Source organism: Myotis yumanensis, unplaced genomic scaffold (genome assembly GCF_028538775.1).
Source record: "Myotis yumanensis isolate MYYU_CA2020_CCGP unplaced genomic scaffold, mMyoYum1.0.hap1 SCAF_3, whole genome shotgun sequence".
NCBI lineage: Eukaryota > Metazoa > Chordata > Mammalia > Chiroptera > Vespertilionidae > Myotis > Myotis yumanensis.
The window spans coordinates 117,858,510-117,871,445 of record NW_027223754.1 but is presented as its reverse complement, the minus strand read 5'-3'; the positions used below and the strand labels follow the sequence as shown (position 1 = coordinate 117,871,445).

Below are 12,936 nucleotides of genomic sequence, written 5' to 3'. Positions count from 1 at the left end.
TGGCTAGTAATTACACATCTCTTAAGTTATGGATCTTTCTATCACCTAATGTTTTTCCTGGCTAAGGATCATCCATTTCATATGGGTTTTCTGTTTCTTTTCATGTCTAATAGTTGTTGATTGAATGCTATACATTGTGGATTGAGTGTTTGCTTTTGTTGATTCCTATCAGGAGTTTTGGACTTTGTTCTGGCTTATTTAGTTGTAGTTTAGTTGAATCCTACTGAGGCTAGTTTTAAAGCTATTAAGTGTTGGGTCTAGAGTAGCCTTTCCTATAGGTCTATTTTAGTCCCACAGCCAAGGCATGGTTCCCAATGTAGTTAATGAAGTCTCTTTGGGTCATGGGAACGTGAACAATTTCCTGGCTTTGTGTGAACTCTGGAAATTGTTGCTCTTACTGTTCCTTGGTAATTATTCTTTTTCTGTCCTTGATGAGTTTTGCCTTTATATGTACAGATTGGAATTTAGCCAAAGATCCATGGTGGTCCCTATGCAAATTTCTGGAGCTTATGTTTTGCATAGCTCCCCTCCTCACTTCCTGCTCTGTAAATTCTCAGCATTTCAGCCCCCTCATACTGAGATCTCTGTCACCTCAATTTGGTGAGACTGCCAGGTTTTATGGAGGGGGAGTTTTGCCTGTCTGTCAATGTCAATCTTAATCACTCAAGCATCTGTTTGCAGTTTTGTCCAGAAATTGTTTTCAGGTAGAAAGATGATATGACCATAGGGTACGCCTTGTTTTTTTCTTTTCTCTCCAGAATTACTTTTCCATACTACCTGTTGTTTGATATAAAAACACAATTGTTACTTTATTTTGTCCATATTTCTAATTGTTCTAGTGGAAGCATGCTAGTCTGGACTTCCTTATACCCTTTATGGTCTGAAACAGAAATCCCAATTCGTGTATTTAAACTGTCAATTTTCAAAGTAAGATAACCTCATTTCAATGTATATTTCCTTTTTTATTGTTGTGTGCTTTTTTGCCTTCTAAACTAGCTGTGACTTTCGAGGCTTACCGTGATACAGTTTGAGGGAGCCAGTTGCTTGGATATCATCTAACTTGGATTGTTATTACAGTAGTGGAAAGTCACCTTATACCAAAACACACGTATCATGCTGGGTTCAGTTTTCAAAATTCTAATGTAGTTTAAAAGGAGAAGATATCCTTTGCTATAAGCAATCTTCATGAATATAAGGAAGTCCATTGGTTTTAGCTGGAGAACTTAGAGAGTGGAAGTTTACAACCTCGATAAATGTTAGTCACAGAAGAGATCATTGTGCCACATGGAATGGAAAAATAGGTGACTGCTGCCTGCATACCTCTGGCATCTTCCCACCATCAAGGGCTAAAAGTACAGTAGGAGGAGTTATACTTTATTCTTTAGGTGCTATAAAGTATCATCTTGATTTTTTTTTCTTTACTAAAATAATTCAATTCTATTTAGGTGCTTTTTTCCTCCTTAAAAACTTATGATTGGTTTTTATAGTTATAGTATTTTTGTGTAAATCAAATATTGATATAGTGTGTTTGTAAAAAAGTTCACCTTTCCGGCCAGGGGACATGCCCCGGTTGCTGGCTCAATCCCCAGGGGGCATGTGGGAGGCAGCTGATAGATGTTTCTCTCTCTGTCTCCCTCCTTCTTCCTTCCTCTCTCTAAAATCAATAAAAACATATTTTTTTTTTTTTAAAAAAGATTGCTATCCTATTTAAGTTTGTATTAAGTATGTAGTATCAATTCACCATCTATAAAAGCATTCATGGACACAGATGTCTTTAAGATACACTATATTGCTTTAGAAATTTTATATTTCCAGGAAGATCCCAAGTATTTAAAACAGCAAATATCTTCTTTAGCTTGATCAATAGATGTTAAATTCATATTTAAGGTTGATGCTTAAAAATGCAGTTTTGATAAATTAAATGTTAATTTACAAAAACATAATAGGAAACTTTTGAATTAAAAATAACTTGGAGCAAAGCTATTTTTGGGACCCCATAGAAAATGTTATAAAAACTTTTTATTTTATTAATTTTTAGAGAGAGAGAGAAACATCGATGTGAGAGAAAAACATAAATTGGCTGCCTTCCATACTTGCCCCAACCGGAGATCAAACCAGCGACCTAGGTATGCGCTCTGACAGGGAATGGAACCCGCAACCCTTTTGGTGAATGGGACAATTCTCTAACCAACTGAGCCACCCAGCCAGGGAATTATACAAACTTTTAATGATGCAAAAAGGCAATCCTGTATAATAAAAGCCTAATATGCTAAGTGTCTGGTCCTCTGGTTGGCTGTTCAACCAATCAAAGTGTAATATGCTAATGATATGCTAAGGTCGCTCAACCAGTTGCTATGACCTGCACTGACCACCAGGGGGCAGATGCTCCAACCAGTAGGTTAGCTTGCTGCTGGGTCTGGCTAATCAGGACTGAGCAAGAAGGGCTGGACACTCCCTGGAGCTCTCCTGTGATCCCTCCCCGGCTGGCCAACCTCCTGCGTCTCTCCCTGGCCCCAACCATGCACCAGCAGGGTCCCTTGGCCTGGCCTGCGCCCTCTCACAATCCAGGACCCCTTGGGGGATGTCAGAGAACCAGTTTCGGCGCCCGATCCCGCAGGCTAGGCCGAGGGATCCCACTGGTGCATGAATTCCTGCACCGGGCCTCTAGTGTGAACATAAGTGATTATTTTGTGTTTACTTAGGGCTGTCTGTTGCTGGGTTTGAGGGCTGTGTGCTCTCTTTAATCCAGGAGTCCTCAAACATTTTAAACAGGGGGCCAGTTCACTGTCCCTCAGACCGTTGGAGGGCCGGACTATAGTTTAAAAAAAAACTATGAACAAATTCCTATGCACACTGCACATATCTTATTTTGAAGTAAAAAACCAAAACGGGAACAAATACAATATTTGTGTTTGCATGTGGCCCGCAGTTTGAGGACCCTGCTCTAATCTATGACCTTAAGAATTGTTGTGCTTGTGTGTGCCCTTTCTTGCTGTGAGCTGTCACTTCTGACTAGTGTCACTGACTGTAGCAATTCCCCACCCGCCTCTATTTGTGTCTAATCTGAGGCAGGGGTGAATCTAGTTTGTTAATCTTATTAGAAACAAGGATAAACTAAATATGTATTTTACTCTAAGGCAGGACTAAAGTTCTTTTATTAGAAAAGTTGATTTTAGTGAAAAACTTTAATATATTCTCTTGGATTTCTCTATAAACATTTGTTTCCTAAATCACAGCTGGATGGAGAGTTTGCCAGAGGGCTGTTATGGCTAGGTGGAGTGAGTACAGCTGTGAATGCCATGATTTGGGTATAGGTCTTTCTTCCCTGTTAAATGTTCCTGCAGCTGGTATTGAAATTACTTTTTCTTCTTTAGATACAAGCTGTAGGTTTAATGAGGGTTGGGAGGGCTGTGGGGGATGTCGACAGGTAAGAAGCAGATGAGGGGTAAGATAATTATGAATAATGAAGTTATAGCCGAACCGGTTTGGCTCAGTGGATAGAGCGTCGGCCTGCGGACTCAGGGGTCCCAGGTTCGATTCCGGCCAAGGGCATGTACCTTGGTTGTGGGCACATCCCCAATGGGGGCCGTCCAGGAGGCAGCTGATCGATCTTTCTCATCGATGTTTCTGGCTCTCTATCCCTCTCCCTTCTTCTCTGTAAAAAATCAATAAAATATATTTTTTAAAAAAATAATGAAGTTATAACTGTTAATCCAGTGCTGCCAAATAGACATATAATGTGAGCATATTTGTACTTTAATAGTATATTTCATTTAATATTAGTATATACCAAATATTTCAACATGTAATAAATATAAAAATTATTAAGACAGTATATACTTTTCATTTATTTATTTATTTATTTATTTATTTATTTATTTTTTAAATAAATCTTTATTGTTCAGATTATTACAGTAGTTCCTCTTTTTTCCTCCCATAGCTCCCCTCCACCCAGTTCCCACCCCACCCTCTGCCCTTACCCCCCCACTGTCCTCATCCATAGGTGCATGATTTTTGTCCAGTCTCTTCCCGCATTCCCCACACCCCTTTCCCCCACCCTGAGAATTGTTGGTCCACTCCCTTTCTATGCCCCTGATTCTATTATATTCACCAGTTTACTCTGTTCATCAGATATTTTATTCACTTGATTTTTAGATTCACTTGTTGATAGATATGTATTTGTTGTTCATAATTTTTATCTTTACCCTTTTCTTCTTCCTCTTTTTAAAGAATACCTTTCAGCATTTCATATAATACTAGTTTGGTGGTGATAAACTCCTTTAGCTTTTTCTTATCTGTGAAGCTCTTTATCTGACCTTCACTTCTGAATGATAGCTTTGCTGGATAAAGTAATCTTGGTTGTAGGTTCTTGCTATTCATCACTTTGAATATTTCTTGCCACGCCCTTCTGGTCTACAGTTTCTGTTGAGAAATCAGCTGACAATCCTATGGGTTCTTCATTACTGTACATATTTACCATTACTATAGTCTGGGGATGTTTCTACTCGTTTGGGTAATAGACAGGATCCTTGCCATACAGTTTCTCTCAATGATAAAAATTTGAGAGCAACCTTAACATAATAAATACTTTTCAATATTAACTTTGACACACAATAGGAAAAGTTCTTTGTGTTAGTTAATGCAATATGTAAGTAACTTGTGTGTGTGTGTGTGTGTGTGTGTGTGTGCACGTGCGCAAGGAAATTATGGGATTTGATTTAGAATTATGAGTTATAAGAATAATATGGTTAGAAGGGAATGGTGGACATGGGTGGCCCTTGTGATCTGCAACACAAAATTGAGTCTTATAAGTGGGCCAGTTAAAAGAACTGCTTGTTGGAATATAAAGTGAATAAATACAGAGACACTTGGGAAAAAGGACTCTCCTTAAAAAACTTTTTTGTTTATTAATTTTGAGAGAGAAGAGAGAGAGAGAGAGAGAGAGAGAGAGAGAAACATCAATTTGTTATTCCACTTATTTATTCATTCATTAGTTGATTCTTGTATGATCAGGGATCAAACCTGCAACTTTGGCTTATGGGGATGACCCTCTAACCAACTGAACTACCTGGCCAACACGAGAAAAATGACTCTTGATGAAAAGAGGATTGTGTATGCTTTGAGGCATTGTAGTAGCTGATGTTTAGATATTTAACAATTACTCTTTGGTACTGTAACTTTTTCATTTGACAACTACAGCCATATGAGTTAATACACTAATAGAATCTTTAGTAAAGTTTATAGTATCTTTGTTAGCTATATCTAATACTTCTCAGGAGATCATATTAGTCCTTGGGTCAGGAAGATTAAGAGATTTGTTCTTACATTTCATCAAGTTGGAGGTGGGATTATGACTTTGGATTAGACTTGAGTTCATTGTCACATCTGGTATAGTAGCTGTGATGAGTTCATTGTATGAGGTGTGTGAGGGTTTCATAGAATTCAGTAGCTTTATATTTATTGTAAGTCTGAATTTTTTACCTAAGGGATCAGCCATGTGACAGATGTGTATATCCATAATAGTGGGGACAGTGAGAGTACTGAATTAGGCCAATGCATTACCTAGAACGAGGTTCTGTTGAGGATTAATTGTTGTATATTTCATGTAGATACATCTTATATTCCTTTCAAGGAATTCTTTATTGGGGAATTGACTTTAGTAATTTTTAAAAAAATCTTTATTGTTCAGATTATTACAGTTGTTTCTCTTTTTGCCCCCCATAGCTCCCCTCCACCTGGTTCCCACCCCATCCTCTGCCCTTAATCCCGCCACCCACTGTATTCATCCATAGGTGTACAATTTTTGTCCAGTCTCTTCCCACACCCCCCTCACCCTTTTCCCCCCCGAGAATAGTCAGTCCACTCCCTTTCTATGCCCCTGATTCTATTATATTCACCAGTTTATTCTGTTCATCAGATTATTTATTCACTTGATTTTTAGATTCACTTGTTGATAGATGTGTATTTGTTGTTCATAATTTGTATCTTTACCATTTTCTTCTTCTTCCTCTTCTTAAAGATACCTTTCAGCATTTCATATAATACTGGTTTGGTGGTGATAAACTCCTTTAGCTTTTCCTTATCTGTGAAGCTCTTTATCTGACCTTCAATTCTGAATGATAGTTTTGATGGATAAAGTAATCTTGGTTGTAGGTTCTTGCTATTCATCATTTTGAATATTTCTTGCCACTCCCTTCTGGCCTGCATAGTTTCTGTTGAGAAATCAGCTGACAGTCGTATGGGTACTCCCTTGTAGGGAACTGACTTTTTTTCTCTTGCTGCTTTTAAGATTCTCTCTTTGTCTTTTGCTCTTGGCATTTTACTTATGAAGTGTCTTGGTGTGGTCCTCTTTGGATTCCTTTTGTTTGGGGTTCTCTGTGCTTCCTGGACTTGTAAGTCTATTTCTTTCACCAGGTAGGGGAAGTTTTCTGTCATTATTTCTTCAAATAGGTTTTCAATATCTTGCTCTCTCTCTTCTTCTGGCACCCCCATAATTCGGATGTTGGTACGCTTGAAGTTGTCCCAGAGGCTCCTTACACTATCTTCATATTTTTGGATTCTTTTTGCTTTTTGTTTTTCTGGTTGGGTGATTTTTGCTTCTTTGTATTTCAAATCTTTTACTTGATTCTTGCGATCTTCTAGTCTGCTGTTGGAGCTCTGCATAATATCCTTTATTTCAGTCAGTGTATGCTTAATTTCTAGTTGGTCCTTTATCATAACCTCAAGGGTCTCACTAGATTTCTTGAGGGTCTCACTACATTTATCGGCGGTTTCTAGAAAATTCTTGAAAAACCTTAAAAGTGTGGTTTTGAACTCTATATCCAGTAGTTTGCTTTTCTCCATTTCTGTCATTTGTGCCCTGTTTCTTTGTCTCCACATTTTTTATGCTTCCCTGTGTTGATAGAGTGGTTTTCTGTGTTAGGTGTCCTACAGGGCCCAGTGGCTCAGCCTCCCCAATTACCTGAGGTGGACACTCTTGGTGCAACCCTTTGTGGGCTTTGTGCTCAGTCTTGTTGTAGTTAAGCCTTGATTGTTGTAGGTATCACTGGGAGGAATTGACCTCCAGGCCAATTGGCTGTGAGAATCAGCTGTGTCTGCAGTGGGAGAACTTCTGTGCTGAAGACTCCCTTATGGGGCAAGACTTGCTTCAGTGGGGCTTTGGTGCTCACTGAGTCTGCCCCCTGAGTGTGTCCCTTATGGATCTGAGGAGTTGTAATCTGGATGGTCCCACTCTCACCACTAGGTACACTGGCTCTTGGATCTCTAAGGAGGTGCTAATTTAGCCTCTGCCTGAGGCTACCCAGCAGGAGCTATGGAGAGTTCCTCTTCTTTGTTTGGGTTTTGGAGGTGCCCAGATGAGGCCCAGCTGTGAAGCAATGCAAGCTGCTGTGGGGCCTTGGACCTTCTTTTGGAAGTTCTGGGTCTCTCTAATCCAGCTGCAATTTGTTAGGTAATTTTCAGCTTGCAAAGGGCCAGGCCTTTCATATGCAAATGCCTCTGCACAAAGCTTGAGTGGGGCGGGGTCTCAGGGGATCAACAGGGCGGAGCAAGCAGCTATGGCTGCTTCCCAGTCTTACCCTAAGAGGCCCCTCGCCTCAGTGTCCTGGTAATCGCTGCAAGCACCTCTGAGAGAAAGCCACCCTCCAGTTCTGCCCGATGCCAGACAGTCCAGTTTCTTCCCGTATGAGTCTGGTCCCCAGAGACTCACCCGGAACTGGAGTTCAGAGCAGTCAGGAGCTTGAAACTCCCTCCAGATTGAAAAAGTCAACTGTGTCCTCAGTTTCCAGCCTTCTCCATGTGCGCCTCGTCCTCAGCTGCCAGCCCTCTCCATGTGCGCTGCGCCCTCAGTTGCCAGCCCTTTCAACATGCGCCTCTGTACCTCTGCTCTTTACTTCCACACTGCACCTCCTCTGAGTCTCAGTGTGCTTTTCTCTTTCCTCCTAGTTGTAGAATTTCCACTCAGCCAGCCTTCCTGTGGTTCTGGATGATGTCCATTTTGTCTTTTAGTTGTATTTTTGAAGTGGTTGTGCGAAGCAGCAATTTCGGTGTTTACCTATGCCGCCATCTTGGTTTCTCTCAACTTTAGTAATTTTTATCTTCCTATAAAACAGATCAAGTTTTTTAGATCATTTGCTTTTGACTTTTAAACTTTTGCTTAAGATAACTTTTTTTTTTCCAAAACTCTGATTGAAAGTTATTCTTAGAAGCTGATAGTAAAATTCAAATCAGAAAGTTTATCTCAATGTCACAGTTACTGAGGCCAACTAAGATGCCAAAATGCACTGTTCTAGTACAATTATTTTCAGATATTATAGCTTAAAATGTCTTCTTATGGTAACTTGTTTTACCTAGGTAGCTAGATAATTTGAAACATGCGCAGCTTTATTTCAATATAGCTGCTTTTTCAAACCCTTTCTTAGTTTCTTTGTCTTCTTATTCACACCTATGGTGACTGTGGTTTATGCAAAGTGGGGGTCTAGAAAAGACCTCCAAATCATGTCTTCCAGAGCTAGAATAATCACATTTTGCATTTGTACAGCATTTTCATTGTGTGTATTTGATTAGAGAAATAGCCCAAGTGCTTGGCCAGCCACTGGACTATCTGTGCCTGTGTTCTGAAGGATTATGAAACATAAATGCCAGGTAGACACCAGAGTTGAGCTTGAAAGTCTGTGTGTTTATGTGTATGTACATAGGCCTCTTGTCACAAAGCTCCATGATGGTTATACTGTTTTCCTGCAAAATTTTCTAAGTGCAAAGAGGAAACTACCTAACATACTTTTTGTATTTAAATAAATTAGGAAAAACATATAACCAACTTCTGAACACCTATTTTCTAGGAATTTTATGTCATGTCTTATTGATTTGAAGACATTTTTAATCTAATATTTCCTTGAGATTGGAGTTGGCATATAATCTGGTTGTTAATTGTGAAAGAACTTTGTTTACATAAGGAGTCAGCAAACTATGGCCTACGGATGGGCCAGATCTAGCCTGTGAATGAGAAATGGCTTCTACATTTTAAGACTTATGTCTTAGACAAACAAATAAACAAACAACAGAGAGAGAGAGAGAGAGAGAGAGAGAGAGAGAGAGAGAGACACACTGCATGGGGTGCAAAGCCTAAAATATTTACTACTTGACTTTACAGAAAAAGTTTGCCAACCCTTGATTTACAGAATCGATTTCTATTTTGAACATGAAGAAACCAAGCTCAGATGTAGCTTACTTGCTGAATCTCACAGAAGGAGCCTGTTCTAATGGAAGGAGAATCAGATTCAAGTTTCTGCAGCTCTGGTTTCTATCTTTCAATTGACTTAATATACTTTTGTGATTGTTAATAAGGTTTTCCTTTTGGCTCTATCATTCTAGAGTTCACAGAGTAATGTCTGCAATGCAATTCTAGTACTAACTACCCAGAGTTAAGTTCAACTTTACAGGTTCAGGGCACAGTTCTCTACAAAACTGGCCTCACTTCAGACACCAGGTGCAAACTCTGGGATTCCTAGGCCACCCACACTTATGACCAACTGGCTACAAATTCAAGGGTTTCCATTACTCCCTCAATTTTGGGGCAGATACAGTAAACTTTATTGATGGTGCATGATAAGGTAGGGCTACCTAAGCCTCTCCCCTTCTTCAGGGGGTCCAGGATGGAAACTGTGGAGGTCAGGAGGTTCTCAGTGTATTGAGGGATCAATTTGGGGCAAGGACTCCCCAGCAGCTGAGGGCCTCTCTTACTCCTTGGAGGCCATGTGGACCATAAGGTCCACCACCCTGTTGCTGTAGCCAAATTCATTGTCATATCAGGAAATGAGCTTGACAGAGTGGTCATTGAGGGCAATGCTAGCCCCAGCATCAGAAGTGGAGGAGTGGGTGTCACTGTCACAGGAGACAACCTGATCCTCAGTATGCCCTTGAGAGGGCCCTCTGATGCCTGCTTCACTACCTTCTTGATGTCACTGTATTTGGCAGCTTTCTCTGGTCAGCAGGTCAGATCCACAACCGCCACATTGGGGGTGGGGACAAAGATGGCCATGCCAGTGAGCTTTCCATTCAGCTCAGGGATGACTTTGCCTATAGCCTTGACAGCATCAGTAGAAGCAGGGATGATGTCCTGGGAAGCCTCTTAGCCATCTACCACAGCTTTCCAGAGGGGTTATCCACGGTCTTCTGGGTGGTGGTGATGGCATGGACTGTGGTCATGAGTCCCTCCACGATGCCAAAGTTGTCATGGATGACCTTGGCCAGGGGGGCCAAGCAGTTGATGGTGCAGGAGGCATTGCTGACAATCTTGAAGGAGTTGTCATATTTGTCATGGTTCACACCCATCACAAACATGAGGGCATCCGCAGGAGGGGCAGAAATGATGACCCTCTTGGCTACACCCTTCAAGTGAGCCCCAGCCTTCTCCATGGTAGTGAAGACACCAGTGGGCTCCACAACATACTCAGCACCAGCATCACCCCATTTGATGTTCGCGGGATCTTGATCCTGGAAGATGGAGATGGACTTTCCATTGATGACAAGCTTCCCGTTCTCAGCCTTGACTATGCCTTTGAATTTGCCATGAGTAGAATCCTACTTGAACACATAGACCATGTAGTTGAGGCCAATGAAGGGGTCATTGAATATCCAGTTTGCCAGAGTTAAAAGCAGCCCTGGTGACCAGGTGCCCAATATGGCCAAATCCATTCACTTTGACCTTCACCATCATGTCTTAGGGTTGTGGCTGGCCCTGCACAGGAAGACACAGCTGTCTGACGAACAGGAGGAACAGAGAGCCATGCCCTCAATATTTTTATTCTTTTTCAGTATTTTTATTAATTTCAATAATTAGCTAGAATAACTCCAAGAACTCAGAAAAGCACTATACTTGTGATTACAGTTGTATCATAAAGGATACAAATCAGGACCAGATAAATGGAGAGACACTTAAGGCCAGGTCTTGGAGGATTTCACATGTGAAACTTCCACGTCTTTAGGATATGTCATCTGAGCTTTGGTGTCCATAGTTTTTATTGGAGTTTCATTACATAGGCATTATTAATTGGATCATTGGCCACATGATTGAACTCAATCTCCTACCCTCTCCAGAGTCAGGAAGTCAGTCTGATATCAACTGGCTGAAACCCAAACCCTCTAATCTCCTGGTTAGCTTTTCTGGCATGGTCAGTCCCCTTCTAAAAAGGCCTAGGGGCCCACAATGAGTCACCTCATTAGCATTGCCCTCTGATGGTTGTTGGCACCAATTTCATGCCAACAGGAATCCCCAATTTGGGGCAGAGTGAAGAAGGAAACTTTAGTGCAGAACAGCTCAATTGTGATACAACATGGCTGGCTGTGTGGCAGCCCTAGGGCCACGCCCCTCTACAGCTTAACTGCTCTGCTGTGCTCCTCAATGATTTGCTCTGCTCTGTTCTTTACCCCCCTGCTTTGCGCTGTGCCATGCTTTCGTCTGCTCCATTCTGTGCCACTCTGCTGTAGTCTTCTCTGGCCTGCAGTGATCTGCTCCGCTCTGCTCCAGTAAGACATCTTCTGTGTTTCAGCTTAGCTGGGGAAACACTCTTTAGTCTGGGGTGGAAAGGGAAAGTGCACTCCCAGAGTCAGAGGGGAGCTGGCTTATGCAGACAGAGGGGAGCTGCTTATGCACCCCTGGTCCCTGATTGGTCTGTCCTGGTGCAAATGAGGACTCCAAATTCTTGCAGTTTGATTGATTCAAACAGACCTGATTGGTCAGAATAGAGCCACTGTGGTTGGCGGGGCTATGCAGCTTCGAATGGATGGGAGAAAGTTCAGGCCTATTGGTTGAAATAGGATTCCAGGAACTTCTTTATAAGGGCTGGCTCAGAAACAATGCAGGCAGGTAGTTCAAAGCAGAGGCAGGCAAGTTTAATGCAGGCTTCTCCATGAAGTGCAGTTTGTGTAAGAGGCTCCTGTGCAGAAATGGCTGCTAGGCCCTCATGGCTTTGGCCATCAGCTGTCTTTCTGCATTTCCACTTTGCAACAAACAATGTCAGTCCATTAACCAACTCTTGTTTCTCTTTATTTTTTCCTTTCACTTTGGTTTCTTTCTCAATAGATATTTATTGAACTCTCACTATCTTCTGACACTGTACTTGCTTATGTGGGGAGTTGTAAGCATATACTCTCATTTTGTACGGTGGTATTTTCAAAATATGTTAACTCACGATTCATCTCATGAGTCTGAATTTGAAGCCTTAGTCATAATGTGTTTTGCTATATATGGAATAGTGTCTTCCTAGGCAATGCATTTGCAACAAATTTGTGTTATTTTGAAAATATTAATGTTTGTCTCCAAAGGAGGGTTGGGTCAGGATGAGGCCATTCATGTAGAATAAAGTTATCTGAGTCTTAGTGGGGTAACTATAACTATTTCTATCAAGAATACAATATAAGGTCTGGCTCTGTTAATACAGAAAGATGAGCTGGCCTGATGCATTATGTTTGTCATCACTAATTGCTTAGTGATTTTTCTGCCCAATATTTTTTCTGCCCAATATTTATTATAAAGCATTTAAATCCTTATTTGAAAAAACTATGGTTTCCATTCTTATTTCTATCAGTGATGCTTTTCGTGTGTGTATACACATGCTAGTCTTTTCCTCTTCAAGTCCCAATGATCTATTGTTTTTTCTTTTCTCATTCAATCCAAAAAAAGATCTTGCAGCATTTTCTTTTGAGATGTTTCTCATGATCATGCTTTTTTTCTGTTTTCCATTTTAATTCATGCTTTTCTCATCTTGCTTCTAGATTGTAGAGTTCATTTTTTACCCAATCTTCTTATCTATAAACTAGAGGCCTGGTGCACAAAATTCGTGCACTGGGGGAAGTGGGTCCCTCAGCCCAGCCTGCACCCTCTCGCAGTCCAGGACCCCTTGGGGGATGTAGCAGTGCGCCAAGTGGCAGGCGGCC

General features: G+C 41.1%; 1 protein-coding gene and 1 pseudogene across 2 annotated transcripts in view; one reads left to right on the top strand and one right to left on the bottom strand.

The window, feature by feature from the left end:
- ATP8A2 (ATPase phospholipid transporting 8A2) overlaps positions 1 to 12,936 on the top strand; it is a 692,529-nt gene that overhangs the window by 68,704 nt on the left and 610,889 nt on the right. The window lies entirely within an intron of this gene.
- LOC139005236 (glyceraldehyde-3-phosphate dehydrogenase-like) lies at positions 9,738 to 10,714 on the bottom strand (annotated as a pseudogene).